The sequence below is a fragment of the Adiantum capillus-veneris genome, chromosome 19 (genome assembly GCF_014529385.1).
Source record: "Adiantum capillus-veneris isolate H3 chromosome 19, ASM1452938v2, whole genome shotgun sequence".
Taxonomy (NCBI): domain Eukaryota; kingdom Viridiplantae; phylum Streptophyta; class Polypodiopsida; order Polypodiales; family Pteridaceae; genus Adiantum; species Adiantum capillus-veneris.
In genome coordinates this window covers 9181467-9206334 of record NC_140949.1, presented here as the reverse complement: position 1 = coordinate 9206334, position 24868 = coordinate 9181467, and the positions used below count along the sequence as shown (strand labels likewise).

The following is a 24868-nucleotide window of genomic DNA, read 5'->3' as shown; positions in this document are numbered from 1 at the left end:
GGTGACCTTCTCCAAGAGCCAGTCGTTGAGGGTTTGATTGGTGTCGTCTGAGACAGTCTGGTCCAATCGTGTAGGCACCAAGTAGAATATCTCTACTACCCTCAACTCTTCTCCACAATGTATCTTCTTCAAATCGGTAGCCAGGCATCCTAGCTTCCGAGCGTTGATGTAGTAAACCCCTCCTGGAAATGTCCAATCAAGTTCCCATCCTCTATCAATGCGAGTGGAGTGTGGCATATGAGCCTTCATCAGTATCTCCATGACATCTCGCCTGAACTGGTAAACTGGGGATCTTTGAGCTTGCTCATAAATAAGCTCAAACACTTGGAACTTCCGATATTCGAGCACGGGGTCTTCCTGCAACACCAATGCAAGGAATTCGAATCAGCTACCTATATACTTTCAGTTCCTTCTTAAATATTCAAATAGTACGACTTTATTTCCCAGCCTAACCTAGGCTCTGATACCAGGTGTGAGGTCCCCACCCCGCCGTATCAACCAGCGGATTTGATGGTGAACCTGGTGGCCACTAGATCTATTGCGGAAGCAAACAAAATGGTTCAGGGTTCGACTAGCGGACGATCTCTCATCACAAAGTGAGTCGAGATCGAGCCTAATAGCAAGGAAATCTAGCTCCACCTCGCAGGGGAAGCGTACTTAAACTATCTAGCGATCCTAAGACCCACCTCCCAAGAGGAGAGAAACCCGAGTGCCTTTTTCCCCATGTATCAAAGGCATCTACTCTCGAGATTTCACCGCTCTAGGGGCAATGAGTATTACTAATATCGAAGTAAGCACTATGAGGACAGAGACTTCCCGACCAATCGGCACCACCCATCTCGTAGGCATTGGCAACCTGAGCCAAGCCCCCACTTTCCACCCCCATACTCACACTTCCTTGTGTGACCTAATTACTACCACAAAGGTTGCTCAACATAAACATTCCTTGTTTAATTTCGAAGCACATTGTTCGTTAAGACAGCCCTTCAATCAATATTGCAAACAACACCAAGAAAGAATTCTAGTAAAAATTCTACTCAAACTTATTCATTAAAATTCCAATGTTTTGGAGGTACAACATCCCCCTCCAGCGAGTGTTCACTCCTCCCGTTGTCGCCTAGCTTCCCATACAACTAGGTATGTCCACCGCATAGAAAGCACATCATGGACACTCCCACCGCATAAAAAGTAAGAAGTGGGTTCCCACCGCATAGAAAGCAAGTCGTGGGTATCCACCGCATAGAAAACAAGTCGTGGATTCAAGATCCCTTAACAAGGAACTCTACCCCCTGTGATCAGTAGGGGGGTCAGGACTGATTTAACATTGGAAGTAAAATGAACATGTCGAGCTAAATTTTCCCTAGCAGACATTCTTTTCTCTTGCAAACAGCATACCCATCAATCATTTCCTTCCTACTTTTAGAACTTAATGTACAATGAATTCAATGCCGAGGTTTCCGTCGGATTTCTCCAACATGTTTGGGGATATGTTCATTCCTAACTAAACGTGTGCAATGTTAATTCAAACGACTTAAATAAAATTATGACTTACCTCTTCCATTTCTTCGTCAATGGCCCGTGAGATGGCCGGTATTTGTTCCTCCATGGGAGCTTTTCCCTTTCTATTGACATTGCTTGTTCCTGCCTCGCGGTCGTGGGCACCACCGAAGCGAGTTCTCTTAACCGGGGCCATTTTACTCACTGCTTTAAATAGTTAGCTTGGAGAAAAAGCTAAGGTTCGCAAGAGTCACAACAACCCAATAGATAGATTAGCAACATTAATTAATCCCTCCTATATGAGAGGTCTAGATTTTTCCATATAGCAATTCATTATGGATGACACATAATCCTATGGGAACCGGTTCTAAAGATAATTACTCGGCTTAGATAATAGAATTTCACTAATGGAATTACCAGAGAGATGAATTAAGTACGATTAATCTCTTTCCTAGCAATTAGAGGGTGAAGAATCACCGCATGCATAGGTGTGAGACAAAACCACCTCTTAGAGACTTAATGACAGATTAATCTTACCTTAATTATATCTTAATGCACAAGAGAAATGAATCTAATTCAGCTACAATATTAATGCGTGATAGAAAGAGTGATTCTCATCAATCTACACAATTACCAGCTTACCGATTAATTACTATGCTACCTAGAGAGAGAAAATTCTAATAATCATGCACTAATCATTAATCAAGAGTGATGAAGGGCTGATAATTCAGCTATGGGATGATGATTACATAACAAAATATGGTTAAGTGGAAATTAGAGAGTAATTAAAGAGAATTAAGACTAGGAATAAGAATAATAGACGAGGAATTTAGATGGTAATGAAAAGAATTTACAGAAGGCATTAATTAAATCGTGGTTACCGTGATTAAGGGCTGATAATCTTCTCGATTCTCTGATCTAATCGAGCTTCTTGAGGCGAGAATTCGACAGCACCTCCCTCCTTGCTTCTCCTTCAAAAGGTGTGTGTACCGGCAACACCTCCGCAAGGTGGGTGTAGGTATTTGTGTGTGTACTGAGTGAGTGTGTGAGCATGCGTGTGTGTGTGTGTGTGTGTGTGTGTGTGTGTGTGTGTGTGTGTGTGTGTGTGTGTGTGCACTGGCCTTTAAATAGGCTCCTACAGGTTGAAAATCGACCAGCCCTGCTATAAGCATCTGGAGGAGCACTCAGTCTCTGCATTGGCAAGTCCAGTTCCCCTACCCACCAAGTGTCAGGTTGGCTAAGTTAACTGGCTCCGAGACTTAGTTTCTGGCTTGGCAGCTTTCCCAGGACTCCCACAAGGACAAAGGGCGCCCCCTAGCTGCTAAAGCAGATCTGGAGTGGCCTGGGACCTGTTCCCTCACAGTCCCGGGCTCCAGTGCCTCCCCGCTCAATTTTTGGAAAATTTGATTTTAGGCTAAAACGGGTCATATGAGTCGGATTTTGATGTCGTAAATTGCTATACGAAGCTCTAACTAAGACTTACTGGCCCGAGTACCTGCCATTTTAGCAGCCCCCGGGGTCCGAAAATGCATTTTTTTCAAATTCGGGGTACGGATGCAATTTTTCGAGACGATTAAAACTAGACAGATGGGTGACTAAAAACTTACTATTTTTGGAATTTTCTTACAAAAATTATTTTAATTCACATTTTGAAGCTTTAAAACATTCTAAACATCATGGCACTGAAAGAATTTGGAAAACTGCTAAAAATAGTAACTTTTTCCATTATGTTCATTTCAAGGTACAATGGTGTTCTTTTTTATCGGGGTCAGAGACCTTACAGAAGCTATGGAGATCAATATCGAGAAATTTCATCGCCAAAATGCACTCCAAAAGTCAGAAAACGGCTCGGAGGCTTTGAAGTCCACACAGGGAGTTATACTCTATTCATTTGACTTTTTTGTTGAAATTAGGCTCAAAAGGGACTTAGGGAAGCAAAGGGCAAGCACTGGGAGCACTAGCACTGAAAAAATCACCAGGAGACATCCTACGCATATGATGTCTCAAGGGCACTTTTTGGAACAGACTCCAATATTTTTTATCATGCACATGTTCTGAATGACATTTACAAGCCATACACCAAGTTTCATCACATTTGGACCAAGTTTGACCTCATATGCATGGAAAAACGCAAAGTTACGGCATAGAGGCAATAATGGGCCAAAGACCTACCAAATCTTGTCCAAATCCCATGAAACTTGCACAACACATTCACCAACACATCAGCAAACAATTGGTGTGGTCAGGGAGAAAAAATGATGAAATAGACATCCTACGCGTAGGATGTCTAATTAACCTTTTTGGCATGCAAGGGATGTTTTATCATTCCAGATCCAATTACCTCATCATCAAGAGCCCATATGTCAAGTTTGAAGCCATTCTAATCACTTTTGACCCCCAACACCTTCAAGATACATTTTTTGAGCCCAAAAACACCTCACAGAGCCTTACAAGCATCAAATCTTGTCCAAATTCAAATCCAAGAACATGGCCATGTTCCATAGGCCAAGGACAACCCACAGAACAAGTTTCATGTCATTCTGATGAAAAAGACATCCTACGCGGAGGATGTCTTCAGCATAAATTTAGCCTTCTGTGCAAAGAATGACATCATGGGAGCCAATACCATGGTGCATAGAGCCCATATACCAATTTTTAACCCATTTGGACACCAATTGCTACCTATGATGGACATTCTACCCAAATTGTGACCTAAAGCCTTAATAAGCCCCAAAAATCCACTTTTTGATATCCAAATTCAAATCCAAGCATACAGCCATGTTCTATGAGCCTTACACTACCTGCATGTCAAGTATGAACCAATTCTGATGAAAAAGACATCCTACGTGTAGGATGTCTAGATGGAAATTTTTTGCCAGATTTGCAAAGTGAGCACATGCACAGCTTCACAAGTTCCTTTTAAGCTTTATTTTCAATTTTCAAGTCATTTGGATAAGTAAAACTCAGTTTTGCAGCTAATATGGAAAAAAAACGCTAACTTCGGATTACTGAGTGCAATAGGATCTATGGCGGCCTTGAAGTCACTGGCAAAAAAGAAAAGAATGACCATCAAGGATTATCTGGACGAAGTGGAGCCCTTTGTCCTTCCAGAGGGAACACTAAAGCCCACCAGCACTTGGATACAAGAGAATCTGTTAGAGTCCAATGACCTAAAAATCTACCAGGGAGTGTTCAAAGACAATGAAGGCAATGTCATAGAGCTACCAATGCTGCCGAGAGAGCTCAATGAATTTGTACGAAGCAAAATGGCCGGCTACTTGGAGAAAATTGACCTCCACAACTACTTCAAGCAATACCGGCGGGGGTGGACATCAAAAGAGTCTGGGAGTTTGTAACAAGCATCAAAGAGGATGGAGGGGCCAAGGAAAGAGATTTACAAGGCAGACCAGATACAGAGATCATAATCATGAAGCGGCGGGTGGTAGCCCATGCACTAGACCTCTCCAATGAGGGAGACAGTGTGACAAAAAGAAGGGATGAAGTCAAAGTGTACAAAGAGAAAAAGGAAAATTACACCTTTGAAGACATTGCCAACCCAAAGGTGGCAATTCTGAGCCAGTTGTACAACCAGTACTTCCACATGTGCACTAAGAGGCCACAGAAGTACAGGATGCCGCCAGGTGCAATTGCCACAACGTTCACTTGGGCGATGACAAAAGGCACCCCAAAGATAATCAACTATGCGGCATACATACATGACAGCTTAGTAAAGATGGGCAACAAAAAGCCAACATACATAGTGTCAGGAGAGCTGATCACCAAGGTGGTTTATGGGGCACTACACGCTAAAGGAAGGTGGCCTGACCCCCCATCTCAGAATGATTGGCTAAGAGTAAAAGAAGACAAGGAAGATGAGCCGCAAAGGGCACAAGGGTGGCTACGAGGTTGAAAAGATGACTAGAGCCAATTAAAGAGGAGCAACGCAAGCAGAAAAAAGGAAAGAAAGAGTTTTCTCAAGTGTCGGCCAAAGAAACCAAGTCTCAGAAAGCGGCAAGACTCGAGAGGCTGATGGAGAGTTTCCGAGCAGAAAGAGCCCTCAAGGGTGATTTAAACGAACTCTGGAATCCATCTCTCGAGTCTATGTCCGGATCATCCAGAAGAGTGCAAAGGGACCGTTTTGAAGATTATATCAAGAATTTCGAGATTCTTGATGTTGTAGCAAAAAACATTCCCCATGTCCCTTTCATCGAGGAGGAAGTGGAGCAGATAAGGCAGACACTGCTAGATGAACAAGAAAGCCAAGAAAGAGAAAGAAAAACAAAAGCAGACAAGGACTTAAAGGGCAAACCGGCAGCTTTACCAGATAGCCCTAAACCCAACCCACAGCCATCTCCACCGCCCTCACCACCTCCTAGCAGCCCTCCACAAGAAGATAATGTAGCTGAGGACAAACAAGACGAAAGGCAAGCAGAGGAGCAAGAGCAAAGGCAGGAACCTGAGCCAAAAGAAGAGGCCAAGCCTGAATCTCAGCAAAAAGGATTAGATGAGGCCTATTATGCATTTTTGGACCTGCTAGCTGCAGGCTATACAAAGGAAGAAACAGCCACAGTCGCATTCGACTTGGCGAGGACAGGGCATAAAGAACAGATGCAAGGCATCCGGCCAATGGAGCTAAAAGAAATTGCTATCGACACGGTAGACCTGCACCCGCCCTCCAATGACTGGGACGTGGTGATGACAAAGCTAGCTGGACTGCGAGCACAATCCATGGCTTCAGAGAAAGAAATGACAACTCTCAAGGCCACTGAAGAACAGATCAAAAAGGAAGTAGATTCTCTACAAACACAAAGCCAAAGGCAAAAAGAGAGAGAAGATGACCTGCAGGACAGTTTGGCAACGGCTCTACAAAACTGCCAAGCAATGGAAGAAGCAAATGAGGCAGCAGCAAAAAGAATACAAGCAGTTGAAGAAGAGTGTCTGCAGCTCAGCAAGTCATTGCGAGATGCCGAAAGAGAAAGGGATAATCTGACACTACAGTTGGCCGAAGAATCGAAAGAAGTAGAGGCCATGAGAAATGCCAAAGAAAAAGCAGAGATAGAACAAGAAGCAAGCCTGGATGAGGTCCTTAAGCTCAAGGACCAACTAAAAGTCAAAGATCAAACCATCCAGAGGCTGCGAGCATCACCTGCTAGAGTCAGAGCTACGAGCTCGACTCAAATCATTTCCGAGAGTCAACTATATGAAGAGCAAATGCAGGAACTTCAGAAGGAGCTGACTCTCGAGAAAAAGCAGAGGTTAATGATGGCTGAAGGTTCTATCGTAATGCAAACAAGAATGGAGGAGGGCCAAAAAGCCCTGCAAGAAGAAGTGGAAAACATAAAGAAAAAGCTCGAGGAGGCGAAAAGAGTAAACGCTCAACATAATGACCTCCTCGTGAATATGGGCGGAGAAGCTGAAGCAGAAAATCAAACACTCCTCAGGCAAATTGAGGAGTTGAAAGGCCAGCAAGGAGGAGAAGCAGAAAGCTCAGGGCCAGCCGCCAATGAGGGCATCGATCTCAAAAATGTGGCAGATCCTGTGGACACACACATGCAAGAGGAAAGCATAGCAGGATCCTCTCAAGAGCCACAGGATCTAACACAAGAAGAGGAGGAAAAATTGTGTAAGGCAATAGAGGAAGAGCTAAGAGAAAGCACGAAGGAAGCCTTGGAATGGGAGCAGAGGGTCTTCAAATCTATGACAATCCAAAAGATCGACTCTAGCACTCTCAGGCGCGAGTGGCTTCAACCCGCTCTCCCATATCCATTGCTGAAATATGAGACAGCTACAATAAACAAGCGGATCAAAGAAGAGCCAACGGTACCTCTCTACAATGCAGACACCTCGAAGCCAGAAGGAGTTAAGCTTATAGTAGATTCTCAACCAAAGTGGAGGAAGGCTTGGCTTACAAAGTACCCACAATACCTAATACACCTGGTAGAGGCACCTAAAGATATCAGAGACAATCTCAGCTTCTGTCCCCTACCAAGGGTTAGGACGTGGAAGGCACGGAAAATTTTGCAAAGAAGCCAACCCACTTGGTTGAACTACCCAAAGCTGTCAGGCGTAAAGGCAGGTGAGAGAATAAGTGTCCAATACATGATGAAAACCCTAACGGGCACCATAAAGTTGTTCATTGGCTCACCTGACCTTACATGCATTATGATGAATAAGATTTGCAGAACCATCTTAGCAGTGTTCGAGACCTTCAAGCCAGGCCAGGTGACCGACAGCATATTCTTCTTCCAAGATACATACAGATGTGCTTATGATCTGTCGATCAGCCTTCCAAGGAGGTGATACATGCGTTGTATCAAAGAATCATGTTTCTACCATCCTATCACCTCCAGGCTTTTGAAGAAGCATTCTATCCGGGGTTCTTCACCATGAATACAGATATCTTTGGCCCAACAATGGTGAACCTACATGCCAGGAACGAATCACTACTAAAGATGCGGAAAACGATCAGATGAAGCAGCAGATCAAGGCCATGTCGGGGACGACATGAGCAAGGAGGGGGGGAGTGTTAGAAGCTGGACACACCCCACGGCATCTAACTACTCGGAGGACTATTATTTTTGTAATTATTCATTCATTAAGAAAAACCCGATTTTTCACCTTAGTTAGATTGAGTAGATGGTTGATTTTGGAGCTTTAGGGTTTGAGACATTGTAAGGTATATATACCACTTTTTGACCTTAATGGAAAACCTTTTGTCATTTTAAAACAGTTTTGAAGTCTGTGAGTGAGCGTACTGTGTACGAGAGAGAGAGTGTGAGCTTCATCTTGACACTACGTGTGCTCCGGTGGTCGGAATCAAGTGCGGAGAAGTGCAATGTGTTGCCCCCGACAAGAGCTACGCGCAATGTGTTGTGTTGCCCCCGACAAGAGCTACGCGCCGATACCAACATTGCGCGTGTACGGTCCGGCTTTGTGAGCTCCTTCTACGAGCTTCATCGGTTGTTTGGGTGAGCATACGTTGTCCGATTTTTCATTGCAGCATATCCACGCGTTCACATTGAGTAGAACTACACATTAGGCACTTTAGCTTTCGAAAATGAAGACCTGCAGATTTCGGCCAGACATCCTACGTGTTTCTGCACCGGGTGTTTTGGGTCGGGATTTTGGTTCATAGACCTTAGGGAGAGTGACCTATTGGTATTAGTAGGGTCTCCTTCAAGTTCTATGGTGTTTTGAGATTGTTTGATGGGTGTTCGGCTCTAGAAAGCGTTGTAGGAAGTTTCCTCTCTTGCACTCTTGAAGGCTGTGACTTAGACAATTGGTAGAGACCTCTGTAGGAATTGGTTAGGAGTCGGTCGAGTGTAGGTTGACACCTTATGCTTGGTTCCACGCGCCTGCGGATCGAGCTTCATCCTTAGCTGACATTACATGTTAGGTGAGTTCTCGTTGTGCTGACGTCCGTCGCGGCGTATCCGTCAAGCAATGATAGAGGCAAACATGTCACATGTAAGCATGAGGAATGATAGAGGCAAACATGGCACACTATAATTAACATATTGAGCATCTGCTATTATTCTAAATAGAATTTCAAAAAATAAAAATACCATTGTATCCAAACCATGCAAAAACCCCAACCTAAACTTGTGAATCATATCCATCCAACTTTGTGTAACGGAGATATGTAAGAAATAAAGTTTTGAAGCCCAAAAAATGGCAAAAACGAGCTTTAAAAATCCTTGTTCTTGATTTTTCTCTGCTCTCTGAGTTACAATGTCAAGTCCATCACCACTCCCCCTATGCTTTGCACACCAGCACGAAAGATGTGTAGTGCGGGCATGTGTGTGTGTGTGTGTGTGTGTGTGTGTGTGTGTGTGTGTGTGTGTGTGTGTGTGTGTGTGTGTGTGTGTGTGTGTGTGTGTGTGTGTGTGTGTGTGTGTGTGTGTGTGTGCACGCACATGCGAGGAGTGTAGAGTGATAGACTATGTGTGTGCACGCACATGCGAGGAGTGTAGAGTGCTAGACTATGTGTGTGGGTAGAATAATCACTATTAAATGGATGCAGTACCACATGCTGATGAAATTGCTCGATAATACATCCAAATCTTGAAGCAAGCAAAACAAAAATTTCACAAAGCACAACATGCATACATGAAACAAGCAAATAAAAAGAGACAATTCATAGAACTCAAAGAGGGAGATTTTGTGATGCTTTGCATTGAAAAGAGACGTCTTCAAAGCGTAGAGACCAGTCATGTTGTTAAGCTAGCACCATGATATTATGGTCCTTTAATATTACTCATTGTATTAATGCTAATTACCTTTTTATTAGCTCTCCTTGACTCCTAAAAATTTCAAAACACGTTTCATTAGGAAATTTTGGAGGTCATTTGGAGGGCCTTCTAAGAAAATATATTTTTTGCGTTCTCTCTCTAGAAAATTGGTGTGGTAAAAGAGAAGGTGTCATTTTCAACCGTTCAAAAAGTGTACTTCCAAGTGTATTCCTTGGACAGAGTCATAACGGTCGTGATGATTGAGGGAATGTCTCTTTTCACTTACATTGAATGCACCTCGTCATATTGGAGGGATTTTCTTCTCCAAACGATGTATGCACTAGGAACTAATGGCATTCTTCTCTTTTGTTTCTTGATTTTCTTGCATTGTGTATTCATGGCTTCTTCCTCCACCCCCTCAAATCTCCTCACCAAACAACATAAATATCATCTACACATTGACCTGGATCTTGAATATCATGAGCCATTATGCAAGCGGAGTAAAACAAACACAATAGTAACACCCACCAAAAAAGAAAGACTCAAAGTAGAGGGAGCAAAACTTGTAGATATATAGACAAATGACTCACTCTATCCTTTGAATCCTATGACCAATTCCTCCACCGCATTTGCAAATCCCACTACTTTATTGACCTTTGCAAGTGATGGAGAGAATGGCTTTCTTGGCTATTGCAAATCTTTGATTGGAAATTCAAAAATTCAAAAAATCATAATACATCATCAAGAAAATGAGACTCTACGAATTTCTAATTTGCATTATGAGGATGAGAAAACCATTTTGCAGTGCAAATAGGAAGTAAAGGTCTTGCAAGAAAAGGCGCGGACCTACCAAATGAAAGATACAAGCTTAGGTACTTGTGTGTGAAAGAAGAAGCTAGGAAATCTTGAACCTTGAAGGTTGGATCTGGCAGTCTTCTTAAAAAAAGAATCCAAGCATTGAGGTGAGAATTGTGAACCTTCTAATTTATTTTCACCTATACGTGGTTTTTTCTTATGGTAGTTATGCTTTCTTTGTAGACATTCTATATACCCAAACAAAGAAAACATAGATCTGAAGGCCAATGTAGGAAAGCAATTGAAGCCATTGATAACTAGTGTTCTTGCAAAGGATATAATCCATGATAAAAAGTTTAAGGTTTTGCAGCAGGGTATTGTTAACCATTTTATTTCTAAGAATGTAGTCCTACCAAAATGAAATACATGGCACACTTGAATCCCTTGATGTGAGTCAGAGAGGGACTCAGCTATTCAGCAGTCTATCTCCTCCATGTTTGTTAAGAAGGGAATAAAGTCTAAACTTTTACCATCGGCAGCAAGTGTCTAGAAAGAGAGACTTCAACTCAACAATGTACAGACAGACTTCATTGGATCTCCATTTCATATTGATGGTATTTAAAGATCTCAAGAAACAATTGCAACCTACGATGAGTACAACAATATCTTCATGGACCTCACTTTGTTGCAAACTAGAATGGTTGAGTTCTATAATGTAACATTTGAAGAGATTGGTGGAGTTCTGCATTTTGTTTTGAAGCTAAATGAGTGTGATATTCTTAAAGGTAAAAATCTAGAGAAAGTCACAATAACATTGATGAATAGAGCTCTTTTGAAATGCCCTATTGATGATCCTTCATACTTTAGTGTACAATCAGAAACAAACATATAGTGGCTTGGTTCTTTTTAGGTAATCCATTTTCATTTATTCTTCAGCTCCGGCGAGCCCCCTTTTAATTTTATTTTAGATTTAATTTCACATATCATAAGGATTTAATCTTGCAGGTAAAGAAAGAAGACCATGACATTTTATATTGGGTCTTCTATCAAACTCCTATTTCTGATATCATTGAAAGACAACTGAATCAAGGACAGGTGCTTGTTGTAGATGGCACGGGAGACTTTCAAGTCCAATGGCATCTTGCAGGTAACCTCAAAGCACTGAAGTGTATGTTAATTGTGGAATGGGTGCCATGGCAAAGTCTCCATGTTTGTTTTTCATGGAGCCTGCAAAGATGATGGACCCAAAGTGGTGGAAAAAGGCTCCTACTCATCACAAAGAAAATCCTAAATTTTGCCCAATTTTGGATATTCCACTTGTTAATGTCCACATTTGTACAATGCATGCTCTTTGCAGAATCGTGGAGAAGTTGCTATATTTGTACATTGGGTTTGCTTGGAAAATCAATAAGTCAACTGAACGGCAAGTTGTTGCAGGCCCTTGAACTAGTTTTGTCAGATATGGGTCTCTAGAGGGGCAATGTGAAAATCCAGCGAGACAAGAAAAAGTCAACCAATGCTAATGATGTACCATGCAAACCATCCATTGGTGGGGTCAAGGCACGTGGTTTCTTATCTAAACCAACATACATGAAAGATAGGAAGCTAACCAAGCATGGAAGGATATATCAGTCCACCTATGTTAGCAAAATTGAGTTTCAACAATGGAAAATTTTGCATATGGCAGTGAAGGACCACGAACCAACAAGTTGCAATGCCAAGAGTGATGTGTGACATTCACTCGATGTGCTATTTTAGATGTTGACAAATATAATTGGTCACAAAATTATCTCAAGAAGTTTAAGGAGAACCTTCAGCTACTACTGAAGAAATCGTTTAAGAGAGCATGGATTGAAACTTAGATTACTCATTACATGGTATTGCTAAAGCACCCTTTTAAATAAAAAGGACTAAGAGGATGTTTAAAATTCTTGAAAGCTTGCTTTATTTGCAGCACATCATTTTCAATCACTTACCATACTTCATTAAAAAGTATAGAACACCCAAGGCTTGGCAGTCTCATTACATGGCTAGGAATGCATATTTCAAACACACACAGCATGGCCGCTCTCGAGACAAGGCAAATAGTTTGAAAGAGTTGTTTCAATGGTTTTATCACAGAATCCTTCACCGTCTGTAGCAAAAACATACATTGGACAGTTCATCAACAGCACAGCAATTAGGCATTTGCAAAAAAGGGAAAAAAAACAAGTAGAGGCATTCAAGAGCTCAAGTGGTCGTTAAGGGCAAAGAAAGTGGAGCGAGACAATGGAATATGTTAACCATAGGTGGACCAAGAGAATTTGATTTTACGTCACAACATGTACAAGAGATACCTAATGATTTAACAGATCCAGTACAAGTCACAAGTACCTCAACTTGATGATTAGGGATATCTTTTGGCACATCACCCTTGTATCAGAGCATTAAATGTTAACCATAATCCAAGAGTTCATTTGGGTTTACTTTCCCAAAAGAGAGTGCCATTGTTGTGTATGAGTAATGATTAATGATAAGCGGCACGACCACCTGTGTACCCCGACAGTATCCAAAACATTCTCTCACAATAAATTTGTCGACGAGGATAACTTCTTTTGCATTTTATGGTAGCATTGGTCCACATTTCTCTTTAAGGAACCTCTCAGCAACTGATATGGTGTCTCTTGTGCTTCTTGTTGACCAAGCACAGTCTCTGGATCTTTTCTTTGCCTCTTCCTTTTGTGACATCTTAATCCTGACAAAAACATAATCTCTCTCTCTCTCTCTCTCTCTCTCTCTCTCTCTCTCTCTCTCTCTCTCTCTCTCTCTCTCTCTCTCTCTCTCTCTCGGCAACGTTTTTGCCCTAGCCTTAGATTCATTTTTGTGTGTCCCCCCTGGGCGAGGGTGGCCCTGTGGGGGGCATTAACACACAAGCCATGCCCCCTTGCCCAGCCTGACTCTGTTGCACTTCTACTCTGAATTTTCTCCATTTCTGGCTGCGTTTTTGCTGCAACCTCTTGCTGCCTACTCGTCCAACACACCAAGGGCTCTAGTTCAAGAGACTCTCTCTCTCTCTCTCTCCCCCATCTCTCTCAGCTGGTCAAATCCCTCTCTCTCCCCATCTCTCTGAGCTCGTTGAATCCCGCCTACATAGAGCTTGGATTATGGCTCCTATTTCAAGAATTAAACCCAAGTAAACCCTCGATCTCACGCAGTTTCAACAAAAATCCCCTTTTTAGCCCGATGTTGTCTTTTGGTACCCCTACTAAGAGCAAGAGATTTCTTGCACTGGAAGCGGCACCAAGGAAGGATACCGCCGCCCACCAAGAAGCACGAATCACAGCCCTTGAGGCTCATATTCAAGAACTCGTCAAGGAGAATGAGAGGCTCAAAGAACGTCTATGGAAGCTTGAAGATGTGAAGGAAGTAGAGAGCCAAGATCTTCTTGAAAAAACACACGCAATCAAAGCCTCGCTCACCAAAACTGTCATGGCAGCGCAGAAAGAGTCACATGAAGCAACACATAAGAAGATTGACACCAAGATACAGGCGGCCCTACAAGAATCCGGGCTATAAGAATCTCTTGGCTTCAAGGTTAGGATTGGAAGGCTACACTCACCGTGGTATACCACGGAGGACACCCTTGAGGAAGCAATCACCAAGCTCAATGACATTCTTCAACTTGTCTACATCAAGCCCGAAATTGTTTCTTAAATCAACGATACACATAGACATGTGCCACCCAAGCATTGCATACTCACTTTCAAGGACAAAGATGAGCGTATGAAGCTGCTATGTCAATCTCGACTTCTCAAGGGAAAAAAGCTTTGGATTGTTGAAGAATTGCCCATGAATCAACTTAAGAGTAAAGTGAGCGAGCTCAAGAAGATGCATGAAGCACGTAAGCAAGGCAAATGGGCAGTCTACCAAGGTGGCAAAGTGGTCATCCAGGAGTTTCAAAATCCCAAACTGACTCTCCCCTCAGCCGACCCCTCTTAGGTTTTTGTTCCCCCGTTTTTTTCCCTACTCTACCCTCTTGATGGACCCTCAGTCCCTAGCTGATATGTATCATCTCGACTAAGAAGGAATTGTTGTAATGTTGTGATTTTTGGTCCCATGGGTCATATATGACCTTCGTGGAAGATAATTCAATCTCTCTCTCTCTCTCTCTCTCTCTCTCTCTCTCTCTCTCTCTCTCTCTCTCTCTCTCTCTCTCTCTCTCTCTCTCTCTCCCCTATGCTCTACAGTGCGCACAAGAAAACCAAAGGTTTGTAAAGGAATTGATGCACTCCATGGGAAGAAAAAAAAAACTTCCTCTATATCTCAATATTTTGGCCAACAGCAGGCGCAGGAGAATATAGCAACACTATGTACGTCCAGGCGTGCCGTGGGGTAAAAAGAAAATCTCAGATATTTTCCCTGCAGGAAGCACCTCTAATCAAGCTTCTCTCTCTCTCTCTCTCTCTCTCTCTCTCTCTCTCTCTCTCTCTCTCTCTCTCTCTCTCTCTCTCTCTCTCTCTCTCTCTCTCTCTCTCTCTATCTATCTATCTATCTTTCTCTCTCCCTCTCTCTCATAATCTAAACAATCATATAACCGTTGCCACCATGCATGGTATTCTAAGGAATATATGTCTCACACGTGTGAAAAGTCTAATTATGTATAGTGGGCATTTAATGTGCCATACAATTTTAATAGATAAATCATTTTTTTACTTTAATGCATGTACAACTACATTCCGGTGGCATGCTTAGTGTACCACAACAGAGAGAGAAAAAGGGAGAGGGAGACAAGCTATCCTTCATCGCGAGCGCCAGAGAGAGAGAGAGAGAGAGAGTAACTCTCTCACAGACCACAGCTCCATCCCAAAGAGGGTCAGAACTTCATTCAATGACATTAGACTGTTCAGAGAGGATATCCTTGATAGTAACTCAGAAGCTACATATACTTGCAGGTATGAGAGAGAGAGAGAGAGAGAGAGAGAGAGAGAGAGAGAGAGGGAGAGAGATGTGGATAATCTAAGGGAGGGAAAAAGGAGCTTGGAAGGAGGAGGGGGGAAAGTAGCACTATGGCGCGCGGGAAAACTGTATCGATGGCAAGAAGCTGTCCGCGCACCATAGTGCTACTCTCTTCTTAAGAAAGTGTGTGTGTGTGTGTGTGTGTGTGTGTGTGTGTGTGTGTGTGTGTGTGTGTGTGTGTGTGTGTGTGTGAGAGAGAGAGAGAGAGAGAGAGAGAGAGAGAGAGAGAGAGAGAGAGAGAGAGAGAGAGAACTCTACATATGTTGTACAAAATGTAAAGAAATGACAAATACTTTCACAAAGGGAGAGAAATAGACAGACAATTTCATCTTACAATCAAATGGTTAGAATCATCTCATACATGAAATAAAAGATTTCAATTGAGAGAAACGTTGCAATGCAAGTCATGAATATAAATTTTAATTAAAGAAGAAGTTACGTCTATTGGAATTTCTCCAAGTTACATTGGTACAATTTGAACATGGCCAGTTAGCTCTCTACAGGCAATCTCTTTTTTCCTTTGTTGCATTACTTTGCATCCACCTAGTAAGAAATAGAACTTTAAGGGCTCGTTGTTCGCGGCCTCATTCACTATGTCGTGCTGGAGTTGCAAAAGTTGCATTGCTCCCTTATTGTGGCCACTGTCGTAAGGTTGAGCTCTTTGTCCAATACCTCCACATCTATGACAACATTGTTCTCCAGGACAGCCGACTCTTGATCAATAGGCACGAACTGAAAGCATCCTGCAACAAATTGAGAGCGATTGTACCAGAGGGAGATGAGAAGTGATTGTGTGCCGATCATGTACTTGGCCACCAAATTGTCCAGTGCAACCTCGCAATGTATGTCGTCCACCTCTTTAACATACCACCCTCTATCAAGAATCTTGCCACAAAAACAAGTATCTAGAGATTTACATACTAGCATTGTCTTTGCAACATGTATACGACAGGTGTGAAATGGTTTCACAAATAAACTTAAAGGAAAAAATTAGCAATCTTCACAAATTTGGTGAGTAGAAAATTTTGTAGGGACTTCTACACATCCCTAAACAACTTAGTTTGGAGAGCTTCACACACTATTGTGTCCGGGATTGGGCAGTCAATATAGCTCCAATTGGTAGGGAGAGGGAGTTTAACCAAAGTGCTCATAAAAGAAAATGCCCTCATCTGCAAGACTCTTGCTAGTTCTTCCAACATACTGTAAAGCACCAATGTCGGCATGGATTATAGATATGAGACCTACAATACACTCAACTAGCTCACATTCCGCGTATGATGAAGGATAGACATCTGCAACTGCAATAACCAATAGTAAGAGACCACTTAGTCTGACAATTGAATAGAATTTAGGAATACTTTAGAGAACTAGATCTACCCTGTTTAATATAGTTCTATCTCTTCAAAAAGAAAATAAAGTAAGAGACCAACAAGGACTAAAAGGAATAATACAAAAGGACGGCTAAGAAAGCACTTACAGTTGCATCGTGGATGATAAACTAGTGCGACATCTCTGCCATTTGCAATCACGTCAGAATGACTGTAAACATTTGAACCAAAACTTCATTAACAGATTTCTTGCCAACCTCCACTTTGATATCTTGCACTCGTGCTTTCCATGTTGAATGAAATAGATTTGTTGTAGAGGATCTTTTCCTCCTTCTTGGTTGCATAAGAACCCAAGAACCTATGGATATCGTCTGTTGTTTCCATTGACTATCTATATTGATGGAGTTTGAGATGGTGATAGAGCATATGGTGCTACTTGGTCTCCTTGGCAGATCAATTGTGAGGCTAGTTGGGGAGAGAGTACAACAACCCCTTGAGCTATTAGGGTGCGAAGAAGAAGAAGAAGCCATGGCTCTTTTTGAGTGAAAAAAGAAAGCTTGAACTTACTTGCAATGGAGGAAATTTCAATTTTGAACGATTTTGTAATGGAGCAAGAGCTTTTGGTGGCGGGAGTATGATAGATTTTTGTTGCTATCTTTCAGTACCTTTACGACTATCAGACTCCATTTACAACGGATCCACATATGGATGTCGTAAAGCCTATAAAAACGAGATGTTACCTCACATTTGGTCCTTTTTTTTCCTTCTATTTTCTATGTTACATTGCCTTGATGCTCATTGGACACTCCTCCTTTTCTCTCTCTTTAATAAGGCCTTCTAAAAGACCTCCAAAACCTCCTAATGAATATAAGTATTCTTTGTCCTTTTAAAGATTCTCGACCATCACTCCCTATATAGATGATCCACCCTTTTTAGAAGAAGATTCTGAAATCCTTGTACGTGAGACCATCATATGACACGCAGTGGTAGGTTGCATAGAAAGTATTTTCTTAAGTATAAGAATCATGGCCTTGAAAGCATCGCATAGATACCAAAGAGGTTTTTTCACTCTCATCCTAGTATCTTGGAAGCATATCAAACTTTTAGAAGCTGAAAGTTTTGATTCTTTATGTGAGGTTCATCCTTTGACAATTCATTCAAATGTTGATGTTCGCTCTTTGATTGTTAGTCTGTGATATTTGATACCTGAGGTTCATCCTTTGATAATTATTCACTGCATCATTTAGAGGAATACTTGATTGAGGTTCGCCTTTTGAACAATGTAAAAGGTGATTGCTTTTCGCTGTTGTCGTGCTCTTCTTGTCTTTGTTAGAAGTCTCGCTAACAAAGATCTCCTTCAATTTCATAGATACTTGGATACATGGATTGTACTTACCTTTTTTATTTCCTCTTTACAAGATATTATGATGAGCAATGGGAAGTTCCCTTTGAGTACTTTATCCCATATATATAGTGTGGAGATCTGCTTTGTTTTCACACAAATTTTGAAGATTCTTAGTTTTTTCTATTTTTCGCAACTGAGGACAGTTGCTTCAAGCTATCGGGGAGGATTGTTATCGCTATTACTACTTTTGGACATTTTATCAATTTTTCTTATGTTTTATTCTCAAAAAATTATTCAAAAGAAGCAATGTAAATAGAGCTCTCATTTACCTGCTATTCTTAGAGTTTATGTAAAAAGAAATCACTTCTATTTTTTAGTAGATGCATGAAGAGAAAAAGGGAATCCTAAAATCACGTATTCGCGTCGTGCACCGCACTTTTTCAACAGGAATCGGCTTCTTCACGAGGAAGATGAGCGCTTCGAGATCATCTTGATCATGTAACTAGGTGTTTTACCCATCAGAATCTCCATCAAAGCAAAGATGCAGAAGATGCACTTTTGCCCTCTTTTATGCTAATTTCTCACTTAATCATGGCATACACTCTCCATTGCGTATCTCTTGTTTACGTATTTATACTATTGTAATTCATGCTTCATTAGATAAATAAAGAGGTGAAGGCAAATACTCAATCATCTTGATTGAGAGGGATGGTTGGTACCCAGTATGGCATCTTGTGTTTTGAGATTTTTTTATGTCGCTCCCTTTGTGTGTTGTGATTATTCAATGGATTGTTTTGCTGAATTTATTTTGATTGAATGAATCAAAGTTGTGTTGAAAGTATTGAGAAGATTTCAAGAAGCCAGCAGGTTTTTTCAGGGTTTTGAAAAAAATACTTCCATTCTCATAAGAGCTATGTTCTTCTTTCTTGGGCATAGATTTTTGAGACAACTTTTTATGTAAAACACAAGTAACCTTGAAAATGTCTCACCCTTTTGGTCATGGTCATGGTCAGTCTCCAAAGTTGATGTATTACTTTATTTTGCTAAAAACAGCAATTTCTTATGGTGTGTTTCATATCAAGAAGGCTAGGGATTTTTTTTAACTGTGAGATAGTTTGTTCCACAAACTTTAGTGGGTCAGTGATCACACCATATGATTATTTTATCTCATAATTTTATTTTGTAGACATAGAATGAGGTTAAAAAAAGCTGCTCAATTGGAAGAGTCATAGCCTATGACTCTATGGGTTCAACACCCCTTGACTGCTCAAAGACATGTTCTAGCCCTTAGGGGCGGTTCCCATGTGGTTTGGTCAACCTTATCCAACCGGGGACACTCACCTTAAGGTCCACCTACAGGGATTGGGTGTGTGTGTTGCAATTTCAAAGTTGTTAATGTTTTCTCTATTCTTCCTACCATCAAACTTTACATAGACACACTCATTACTGCCACTAAGTATGTGTTTCTTAGGTCCCTTTGGGCCCTTACCCTTACATTCATAATTATCCATGGAACATATCAAAAGCTAAAATAACTTCCACCTACGAGAATATTGGGCACATTAATAAAGTACTCAAACAATATACATGAAAAAATTGGATTCATTTTCTTTATGGTCTCGTGCTTTACGATGGGTTGGTGGTGCAATATAGTCTGTCACTACTAAAAAAATGACATTCACTTTCCCTGCTCTCTCCATTCCTATTCGTCTCATGTGGCACTACTCTATCTTAGATTGGTAGTGTAATAAAGTTTGTTACTGCTCAAAAATTCCATTGGTCGTTTTCCTTGCTCTCTCCACTTCTATTTGTTTGGTGTGGCTGTCACCTTTCTTCACTCTTTTTTGTGCCCCTCCAAAAAATAGTGGTTTATTTGCGAGATGTGCTATGAAAAAGATACAGTCCCCTCCCCCCCCTTCCCCGGGCTTTTCTAACCCCCTCTTCCTTGTAGATTTAGTTTGGATGATTGGTGATAGAATTACAATTGCAAAGTGTTCTCAGTCTTTATATTTGTTTGTGTCATGTACGCAAAGCAAATTAATGTGCTAAATTATGGCCTACAGCCATGGGGGCGTACAAAGCATGGAGATTGACAGTATGGAGTACGGATATTATGGTGTTATTCGTACTTTTGGTGTTCTTACTTAAACATATTCGTTTTGTAGAGCCAAGAAAAAATGTTAGCTTTGCACGTACCGTACATCCAAAAAGTGGAACTTCCAAACGTGAATGTGTACGTATTGATGTGAGTGAGTCATTTGCAGACACTCCGACAACTTCCCGCAAGCGTAGTGTATATAGTGAACCGAACTTCACTATCCAACCATCTCTCTCAAAAGGCAAAGGGCAAGTTTTCAATACGTTAATTTCTACCTTCTTTTAAAGAAAGCCTACACAAAGCCGGTTCATCTTTTGTATTTTGAAATGTCCCATCTTTTTCAATAGGTGCACAAGTTGGATGCTCAAAAGCGCAAAAAGCAAAGATGGCTATCGTTAAGATCGAGAGGCACGGTATATATAAAACCAAAAACACTAATTGTCTACCTTTGTCTTGTAATAAGTTGCCATGTTCTTGTATATTGTTTTGTAGATGTTGTAATTGACATCGAAGACGATGAAGTGAAAGTTAACCCTTTTTTGCAACAATAACCTCCTACTGAAGAACATATTGTGCCTTTTTTTCATATAATGGACCTCTCTGACATCACTCCTAGATTTGCAATCAAGGGTTATGTGCTAAACAATTATGGTACATACAAGCTTTTTGACCCAAAAATTGTGAAGTTTTTCAAGGCTGATCTTGTGGATTCGCACAACTTCAACACGGTCACTGTCGTCGTCGATTCATCTCTAATAAGCCAATTTGATTCCTTGCTAAGTGTTGGTAGTCTTGTGCGGATAGAGGGTTCTGCAATCAAAACAAAGAACAAGGCAGATGGTGGAACATCACCTTTCTCTCTTTACTTGTATGCTACCTCGATCGTCAATTGCATTGCTTCATTTCCAATCCGCTTGAGCTTTTACCCGAGAACGAAAATAAGATTTTTGTTAGATGAGGCGGCAAGTGTGGGGCTATGTGGTGCAAAAAATTACTTGGGTACGCTTGCTTTTGTTGTTATTAAGAGTGAGAATTTTGAAATCTACTCCAACTTCACTCATAGAGAGCTACTGGTGGCTGACGGTTCCACTCCCAAGGATCGAGCAACTGTAAGTCTCATATATTAAAATTCTTTATGCTTTTCTAGTCAAAAAAGATTTCAAAACATTAACATGTGCTTGTTTTAGTTGACTTTTGTCAATGATTGCAAAGAAGAGTACACATCTATCAAAAGGAATATTGACAATGGAGAAGTGAAAACTTTTGTTGCAAGGAATATCGGGGCTTTCTTAGGTCATGAGAATACGTTGTCTGTCTTGGATCTCACAATCTTGGTACCTGGCCAGAGCAAGCGTCTCCAATCTGATCTCTTACAGACTTACAAGACACATGTTGAAAGTCTCGCTTATTGGAAACAGGTAATGTTGGATAATTTCGTTGCCTAGAAACTGTGTTGTTGACTTTCTTTGTGATTCTCAATCCTCTCTTTTGACCTTTAGGTGTTCGGTGTCTTGCATTTCTCTAACATAAATGGTGCTCTTGGAGACATTATGTGCCATTTGCAAATCAAATAAGGTTCATAAAACCACAGAGTTTATTCTGTATTACTTACCAAAAGACGACTACAAGCTACGAGATTTTTAAGCTTCATGTGAAGATCAAGCCAAGCGAAGGCCCTCTCATTTCTGCACAATTGGTTGGTCTCATTGTTGATGAGGTCTTGGCTTTGGGCAAGAATTTTCAAAGCTTGTACTCTAAAAGTGCAGTAGTTGCAAGAGAGAGGACCACTAGTTAGGAGAGCAAGGCCAAGCATAATTAAAGAGTCAAACTAGTTGATTTTAACAAATGGATTGTCATAAGCTTTTAAAGGTTTCCTTCTCGCATTTCATCTCTCTCTCTCTCTCTCTCTCTCTCTCTCTCTCTCTCTCTCTCTCTCTCTCTACTCTTTTCCCTCTTTCTCTCTTTGAGTGTTGTGCATAGAGCTCTAGTGTCGTCAGTGACTCGTTTGTCTTTTCTTTTCTCCTCTCTCTCTCTCTCTCTCTCTCTCTCTCTCTCTCTCTCTCTCTCTCGACTCTCTCTATTTCAATATTGTCCATGAAGACTCCCTGTAGTCATCAATTCATTTTTCCCTTCCTGGCATTCCCTCCCTCTGCCTATCCCTCGGATGCGACATTGGGGAGGAAAAATAAAAAATATCGTGCTTCCTTTTGGTTGGCTTCTCCTTCTTCCTCGCTTATTCGCTCTCTCGCACTGAGCATTGTGTATAGAGTTCCATTTCTCCCGGTGTCCACTCTCTGTCTCTCCTCTCTCTCTCTCTCTCTCTCTCTCTCTCTCTCTCTCTCTCTCTCTCTCTCTCTCTCTCTTTTCGGTTATCCACATCTTCCTCCCACTACCCTTTCCCTTAACTGCAGCAGGATAAGAAACTCGTGTTTTACTATCTGGATTGGCCTCTCCTCCCCCCCCCCCCCCCATCCCTCTCTCTCTCTCTCTCTCTCTCTCTCTCTCTCTCTCTCTCTCTCTCTCTCTCTCTCTCTCTCTCTCTCTCTAAATTCACTCAAACAATGCCTACTTTCATTCTGGACGATTTGAAAAATCTTGGTGTCGATGAATATTTCTTGCATACATACGGTCTGAATGTTGATATATTTACTGTTTTTCAATACATAACAACGCTTGCACCAACAGATCTTCTGACAAACTTAGCTGCTTATACCCTCTTCCAAATGGGACTACAAATCACATCAACAAACCTAATAGACACTCTCTTAGAAAACAACACTGGCACAAACAAAACAACTTACGATGGAGTCTACAGTTTGCTAAAAACACCTCACAATTCATTGGCACTAACTATTCAGATTATTGAGTTTTTTTGTGTAGCAAATCACTTGTGCATTAAGGTGACATTACAAAGTGGATGGTGTAAGAAGCAAAAGAAATTCATTGTCGGTGTATGTAGCAATGCTTGTATGGAACAACGAATACTAGTCACAGACATTGATGGAACTTTATACATGTATCCAATGCGCGAACCTGCATTAGGCTCGAAAAAATTTGAAATATGGACACCTTCGGGGATTTCAAAACTTCACAGATTGCTAATTTCGTATCCTAATGATAGTAACAAATGTATCGCCAAAGAGTATTTGTGTCAAAAAACTAACACAATTTGTACAAAAATAGCGATAATAACAAAAGTAAAACGCTTAAGAAAGTCACGTCAAAATATTAAAATGAACCATACTCGCGAAAGAGATTACATTTTAGTGATACACCTACAAAAACATATTTAAAGGAAATACTCCTTCGATCTTATGCGAGCACTGCAATAGAATGCTTTTCAGTTACCAAATAACGTTAACGAAAAAAAAGAAAGCTAGCGACCGTGTTGTGCAAATCTGTGAAGCTTGCAAAGAAAAGAGAAGAAAACTAATGATAATTTACAAATTTTTACAAGAAATTGAATTAAATGACAAGAACGAAATTGTACAAAAACTAAACAAGTTAGAAGAAAGACTGATAGCCCCTCGAATACTGTTCTCAAAAATACATACGACAGACAATACAATTTACGTGGAAGCATTATGATGTACTAGCGAATGTTACCGAAACACAAAGAAGTTTACCACGATTTATCAATGAGGAAAACTTGATTCTTATAGGTTTAAAGAGAAAACTAAAATATAACGATTGTTATTTGAGCGGACTAGTGGGTCCATTGGGCACTAAAAGAGCTTCTACATTCCGATCTTTACGCAAAAGAAAACATAAGTTTAAATCAAGATTGGTTACGACATATCACCCTCTTGTAAAAGGCACATTCCATTCATCTTGCAACGCACAATGACAGTGACGAAGACGACGAGAATTATCACGATATTCTCATTCACCAGTTCACATCCGGGCAACAAATCATTGACTACAATGATAAGATCCTACACATTGCACCTTGTGAAAGAAATCATCCACTTGGTTTATTGAAAGACACGTTTTGTGAGAAACTAGGTTTTGCAAGGTTATTCTTTGGCGAACCACGTAAGTATCACGATCTAGCAATTAAAAACTATTAGAAAATTACAAAATGAGAATTACTTCATAGCGATAGACGATTTGTATTGGATATAGAAAACTTATTCTTTAACTCACTGAAAATAATGACCCAACAAATTATTTCGTCTATATGGATTCGTCTGAGAAAGGTTAAGCTCGAAGAGACCATTCTTTACGCACGAGATGTGATGGACGATACAAACGTCAACAAAATTATTCGATCAAAGATAGATTACAAAGATAACCAAGTTTTGAGAACTTCTCCATATTACAAACAAAAAATAAAGAAAAATATATTCGCGATGATAAGACAGTTAAGTCCTCCTACCTTCTTTGTCACTTTCTCATCCGCAGAGTGTCGTTGGAAAGAATTAATCAACTGTTTAGAAAAACTCTCTCTTATAACCAAAGATGACAATAAAACAGTTCTTACAGTAGATGTCTTGTGCGATCAGACCCAATCACATGTTCTAGATAATATTTACACAAATTTTGAAGCTTTTAAAACTACTCAATAAAGACAGTAACA

At 40.8% G+C, this 24868-nt stretch overlaps 1 pseudogene; it reads left to right on the top strand.

Annotated features, from left to right (window-relative positions):
* Positions 1 to 20243: 20243 nt before the first annotated feature.
* LOC147433537 (uncharacterized) lies at positions 20244 to 22084 on the top strand (annotated as a pseudogene).
* The last annotated feature ends 2784 nt before the right edge of the window (positions 22085 to 24868 follow it).